A 7,639-nucleotide genomic window follows, 5' to 3' on the forward strand; every position below is an offset into this window, starting at 1 on the left:
GAAGACGTTCGATGGGATCGTTTTGCTGATTTGAGCTGTATTCAACAGGAGGCGTGGAAGAGGAGCGAAGCCCCGGCTTTGCAATGATCAAGCGAGGATGCGGCAAACGAATCCGTCGTTGAGAATTTTAAAAGAACACTTTCTAAAAAAACGTATGGATCAGTCAACGCGTGTGCGCTTTTTTGCCGTCAAAGTGGTTGTGTTCGGAGCTGTGCTTGAGAGCGATTTGCGTGACTGAAAACCATGATACCATGTAAAGAGAAGCCCGTTGCTGTGAAAATGCTGGTCGTAATGAGGTTAAGGCAAACGATACCACCGCGAATCACGTGGGATGGCCTTCAAAAGTAGTACTGACTTTTTTCCCGCCAGTTTCATAAGTCGTCTGACCGCAATACACTGTGATCAGTTGAAAAAAAGTGACAAATCTGTGATTGCAACATAAGGATAAAAGTATTGTCAGGGCCGTAGTCATTAGTGTACTGGCTTATTAACAAAAAAAGAGTATTCAAATTATATTTTCTCGGTTCATAACAATCTTAATTTCAATGCGAGGTAATTTTAAAACTATGATTATTTTGCTTTAGAAAAGAGAATTAATACAATTACTCTTCCTTTATGTGATGTTGTTTTATTTTTAATGTCACAAGGGCATTACTCAATTTAGATATGCATTTGAATTTGTCTTTTTCATTTCCCAATACACCTTTCTCAATTATGATACATTTTGTACGACAATGTAACGTATTTGTACTTGATGTATGCGATTTTTCCAATTTTTTAAGGAAAATCTAAATGAAAAATCATGAATAACAAATCATTGTCTTTTTGTTTATACTTAAATAAGATCTCATTTATATACACTGTACATTTTCTTAGTTATACATTTATGTGACATATCTTTCCTTGATGTACATTATTTTTTTTAAGGAAAAGAATCTCACTGAATATAATGCATTCGTTTATTATATGCAACAATTATTGTAATTTTGTTTTTGTAACTAGACTGTATACGATATTTATTTACATCAGCATTATCAGTGATAAAGTCAGCTAAAGTGAATTCATATCTGGGCAATTCCAAGAAAAAGTGGACATTTTCCAAAAATTTATATTGGCTCTATTTCAAATCTGGATCAAATTTTTCTATCAAAACTCATATGGGATTTCAATAATACAAAAGGGGAACATTATTAGCCACAATTTTTTTTCTTACGCATCTCCTTATAGGAGAATCCAAACCATACAAAAAAATCTATACATGGGACTACATATATTTTTTTATACTTTATTTCAATGTAACAGAAAACCACTGCTTCTTTCGTAAAATTTTCTTTTCGATAATCTGAAGGTCATCATTTTACATCATATCAAAAGAAAATTTTAAAAATTTAAGTTCACTTTACGTTGCCTGTGTGTGAATATTTCAGATGTCATCCGTAACCGGGGGGTGTTTCATCAACATTTTTGTCCGACGAGTTGTCAGATCTGACAACTTTCCTTGACTTTGATTGGCTAAGAAGCACTGTTACTACGGCAACTGTCGGATAAAATGGGACTTGTCAGAAAAACAGTCTGACAAGTCCTTTCATGAAACGCTCCCCCGGTATATGTTTTTAAAGTTGTAATTAATGAAATAATACACCAATTTTTTAATGTAATGCAGCATATTAAAGCTAGAACAACATTGAATCCAATCAATAACTCAACATTGTGATAGCCATTTAAAGTTCACAGAGTTTGAGCAATACACTGAAAAAACTTCGGTGTTGATTTAACACCAGCCCAGAATCTATATATGTCCACACCAGAGAAGTTTTAAACAACACCGGTTTGGTTTTCGTCTAACACCAGATATGTGTTTATACAACACCAATAAGTATTAAGACAGCATCGGTTTGATTCCAAACTGGTGTTATTTCAATACTTCTCTGGTGTGGACATAATAGATTCCGGGCTGGTGTTAAATCAACACCGGAGTTTTGCAGTGTATGTTTTCTCCTCAAATATGCATTTCCATTTTACGTCACTCCGTATCCATGTTTATGAATATTCATATCTCATTAATTCAGTAGATCAAAATAACAAATGTTATTATTTTGAAAAGTGGGTTTCAGCAACTACTGTCAGGTACCATTTCTTTGCAAATACTATTTAAATATGGGTGATATCTTTGTTTGAATGCTAAAAACTTGTTTCTGAATGTCACTCCGTAACCGTGGAACTGCCCATCTATACACAACAAAAAAAGTAAGTCCCCCCTAAATCAAATTGCTGTAACTTTTGAACGGAATAATTTTAAAATATGAAATTTCGTAGGTGGTTTTCTACACTCATTAAGCAACTCCTGGAGAAAAATGAGATTCATCAATTGAGTCATGCATGAGTAATCAAAGATTGAATTAAAAATGACCATTTTTGAAAGTCACAAGAGTCGTTTTTCAGATTGTGCAAATACAAAGTTGGGCAAAGCTTGTTTTTAGGTGAATTTTATGGTGTTAATGGTGTTTTTCTATCCATCATTTAGCCACTTCACACAAAATTTTGATATCGTATATTTATGGTTGAGTGAGCACAATGTTTTGTGACGTATCATCATAGGGGTTTATGGCAGTATCCCCTATACAACTTGTTAAAACATATTCAAATAGGAAAATGTTGGTCGCTCCCCCAATTACTCGGCCCCTCCCCATTTCAAAATTCTGGATCCGCCACTGATTTGTCCATAAATTCAACTGATCCTGAGAAATTGTTAGGAAAATGATGCATTTATGCATTATAAAGAGTAGTCATTCCCAGGTTTTCGAATGTGCTCGCTTAACCATGAAAATGCAAAAAGTTCGGAAGTGTGTAGTGATAAAACTGATGGATGATAAAAACAACAGCAATTAAGTAACATTTGAAACCGAATTTGCCCCAATTATTCACTTAATTACCCCCTTAAAATGAGTGTGACATTGAAAATGCCTCTTTTCCCACTTTGATGCATGCTCACTCATCCATGAATAAACATATCGATTTCATTTTTGCACAGAATTCTGCCCATAGGTTGATAAACATAACTGCCAAATGACATTGCTTAAGAAAGCCTTGAAAAAAAGTTCCACCATATTGAATAAGGGTTCACTTATTCTTAAACATATGCACCTATAGTGTACACAATGTCTATGAGAGAGGAAGTCAAAATTTTAACAAAAATGAAATGAGGGTTTGTTTGATGGACGGGTTTTTTACTTCTGCCAACAATTTTTTCATGAAACTTCGCACATAGCTTAAGATTAACACTATCCAAAAGTCGCGCACACCAACATACATGTAATCATTTGATATGGCACAGAGTGGGGCCAAGGCCTTAAACTTTCTTCTAATTTGCATAATTTTCGAATATTGTGTGCTCACTGAAGCATTAGACATAGGGATTTTCATAAAAATCAAATCAGAAAGTCAAAAGGGGCCTAAGCTTTCGATCCTAGCAGAATCTTCGTCGGAGGCAAAATGACAAACATATAAAGTGGAACAACCATAATATAGACAACAGAGAAGCTACAGCAACACTAGAAACAAGGAGACAAAAGGGGAATTAGTGAGCAGAGAAGACCAATCAGGTTAGTGAAGGGGATGAAAGAAAAGGAGTAGGCAGACACAAAGGGAAGTGAGTGTAAGTAAGGCCAGTAAAAGACCTCAAGCCAAGAGGGATTAAGATAATGAGGCAGGCAACATCTAACAGGATCTGGAACAAAACAGTGATAGAGGGTATGAGGAAGGGATGAATAACAAGAGAATTAGTGAGAGGTGGGTCAAACAGGTTACAGAGAAAGGCATAATAAACTGGTGCATAAGAGTGGGGGGGGGGGGGGGAGAGAAAAGAATGGGGAACAACTGATAATGTGCAAACGACATATAAGTATATATGATAAAGCATAAACAAACTAAGAGAAGAAGGTAAGTGTAAATATGTATCTATAAGTGATATGTATATAAATATATCCAAAAAAGAAATGTATATGAAAAAAGATATAAATACACATATGGTGTAACTGATATTGTGATCCGCTAGGTGTGACGGGAAAAAAACATAAGACTATATAGTAGGAGAAAAAAAAAACCTGTATATGTGAAAAGAGGAAGCAAATTGCCTAAAAAGGTAAAAGCAAATATAGAAGAGAGGGGGTGTATTATGAAGAAACCATAGTATACATGTAAATAAGCAAATGTGGTGAATCTAAAAGAGGTGAGTGGAGAAAAAAAAAATAATTATTATATCGCCTGAATAAGGAAGGAAAAATTGGAGCTGAGCTTGTATGAGATATGGGAGGAAAGTAGAGGAAGAAACTATAATGTAACTATTCAAAAGAGCTGAGGGGAAAAAATATATGTATATATACATTGAAAGTGGATAGGAAAGAATAATCAGTCGTTCCCCTCTTGGATGTTCAGGCCATGATCAAAATCAAATCAAATGAACAATGCAAGGAGGTTTGTGACAAATATCCATAGTTAGCAATTGCATTTTTTCCAATAACCTAAAAAAGAGCTAATCGCATTCCACATGTTCATTCAGACGTGAATGTTTAATTAAACGCATTTGAATCATTGAAGCATGTTAATTAATCATGAACTTAACAAAAAAAGTTGAGGAAAGATCATTTCAGTTACCAAAATGAAACAATGCTTGCCCATGATATTTGACATTCGTATTTTTTGCTTTCATTAAATGTTCATTGATTCGTAAAACGATGAATATTGTTGAAGATACTCTTCCCAAAAATAATTGTCATCATATTCGATCATTTTTATCGATAGAAATGTGTAAAAATCCAATTATAGAAAATTTTGACTTGTGTTTATTCAACCGTGAAATTTAGCAAAAACCTTGTAACGCCTATTAGAAAGTACCTTTTACGAGCCTTCTGACTATTTTTCATGATGAGAATGTGGAATTCGTTCCAATAAAGTGGAATCAAAATCATGATATTTGGCTTGTGACAAATTTGCCTTCTGGCGGTGCTCACTGAAGCATGACATAAAATACGTCCATGACATTTACTTGCGCCAAGGTAGGCATGACTCCAATTAATGAATCCAGATGTCAATGGTGTTATAATTCTACAAAGGTTGCATTAAAATCCATTGCAAAACCTATTTGCAATAAGTAACATTAAAATTGATTGATAAACACTTTTTATTATCAATCCTCAAGTTAATTTCATTGAAATGGGTTTGCAAATTATGTTTACTTAACTCATGTAGGATTATGACATCATTGGTATCTGGACACATTCATTGCAGCCATGCCTTTACTTTGGCGCAAACCGAACTTTACATTACAGTAAAAGTATTAAAAAATACGTCCTGACTATTTAAGTGTTAACACATACCACTTTTTTTTTGGGGGGGGGGGAGAAGGCTAATATAATAATTATGTTTTCATGAAATATGTTTTAATTGAATTGGGGATTTGTGAGTGTCAACTTTTTTTTTTTTTACTCACACGGTATACGCATTTTATGATTGTAAAAAATATAGATATTGTTCATAATTAATGCATCATGCACGGGTCATTTATTTTTGTAATCAGTTGTAATTCAGAATTTATCTCGGGATTTATAAAATACATTCACATATTATTATAAGCAAGTGAGCCAAGCAATCGTGCTGATATCAATGGCGGATTTTTGTTTATTCCCCTTTTCCAATTGTAATGTCAGCAGAAAATAAAAGAAGAAAAACAGTTAGAAAATATGGAAAAAGGCAGGTTTCCAACCGATTGAGATTATGAAAGCTTAAGGATGTTGATCTTTTCAGCCCATTGATACTGTTGTTTGACGTTCATTTCTTCTTTTAAAATGAAAAAAAAATGTTCAGAAATTGACAGTTGACAACTTCTTCCTTAAAAAGTGGTACGTAAAAGGAAAAAAAAGATTTATAAACACATGAGACTACGCACCACTGTGTTGCGCGATGTCAATGGCTAGGTAATCTAATCACTGTATACCAATTTACAAGTATGCCAAATAGCCCCCCCCCCCCTAAATGTCAATTTAATTCCAGTAATTCAATACAATGAACAATTATATGTCATACGTGGTGTATATAATTGACATGTTTTCATCAATGTTTACGTTGTATTTTCAATACAATACTTCATTTTATTTATTCATTTTTTATTTGAGCCTCCAATTAAAGTCATGTTAGTTTTAATGCAACTGTAATATGATTTATCCACACAAAATCTGAAATGTTACACGCACTGGGACGGATGTGGTAATTCAATGGTGCATGCTTATGAACGGAATTTAACGTTTTTAATAACGAAATGTTACAGAAACTGACGTCATAACATGCATAATGAGCGCGCGTAATTCCCAAATAGACATAGGTCATTATTTCGAAATCATAAACTGTCTATGTAAAATGTATAGAGGCATTTCGGTGTAAAATGTATCGAACAGGAGCGTTTCATCAACCTTTTTATCCGACAAATTTACAGATCTGACAACTTTCTTTGATTTTGGCTGGCTGAGAAGCGCAGTTGTTATGATAATTTCTTTCATGAAACGCGCCCAGAACTGTGTCGCACCTTGCCCCCCTCTCCCCGCTTGGTGCAATATTTTATTTATGGGGATATTTTGAAAAAAACAACAACAACAGTCATTCGATTATTAAACCTCATTTACCATTTCTATTTTTCGTTTAACATGTTTATCTATCATGCTGTATTCTGTTTTAAGAATTTGTAATCAAAGATCGAGAAAGACATGAAAGACTGATTTTGTCTCCCGGGGGGCCACTTCCATTGAAGAGTGGATACCATGCGCGATAATGGGGTCTCGAAAAGCACCCTAAACGAGTATTTAATATATTCTGAAAATGCACCCAATAACAAGTATTGGCGTGTGAAACCCTACCCTTAATCATGTTAATAAGTATTGGAAGCAAAACGATACCCTTGGCAAGAATTCTCTGAATTTAACCCCCTAAACTAGTACAGCGATATTTTAATTGTATATGTCACGGACTTCGGTCGTCGGTTTCACATTTACTTACATCATTGGGTTTAGTACGGCCCCACCTCCCACACCTCGCGCAAATCGGACTCTAAACACGTAGTGTTGACTGTTGGGGCAAAAAGTACATCCTTTATAAAACGTTTTAGTTTTTTATACCCTCGCAAATTTGACTCTAAATACGTAACTTTGCGAGCGAAATGGACTTCCTTTTTTATTATTTTAGTGTTTTTGACACTCCTATTACGTTACGTATGTAACGTGCCCTATCTTGATGAAAAAGACATTTTTTTACGTCAATGCAAGCCCCCCCCCCCGGTTTTGTCTCCTTGATCTCCCTTCCGACAAGCCAGTGCTAGCATTTGAGAAATACATAAAGAAGAAGAAAAAGAAGAAGAAGAAGAAGGAAACTTTTTTTTGGTCCATAGGGAGGAGACGGAAGCATGAAGATTTGATAACAACATTTAATGAAGGAAAGAAAGGCAGATACTTCAGTTTATTAGGTTCCGTATCTCTGGGATTTTAGGACGCTAGACCGATGGATAATTGAATTGGAGAATGCAATATCGACAAAAGCGAACTTTCGTATAAAGATTTGCATTTTAACTATTAAGGTGAAGGACGAAATACATCTA

Source organism: Lytechinus pictus, chromosome 2, assembly GCF_037042905.1.
Source record: "Lytechinus pictus isolate F3 Inbred chromosome 2, Lp3.0, whole genome shotgun sequence".
NCBI classification, from domain to species: Eukaryota; Metazoa; Echinodermata; class Echinoidea; order Temnopleuroida; family Toxopneustidae; genus Lytechinus; species Lytechinus pictus.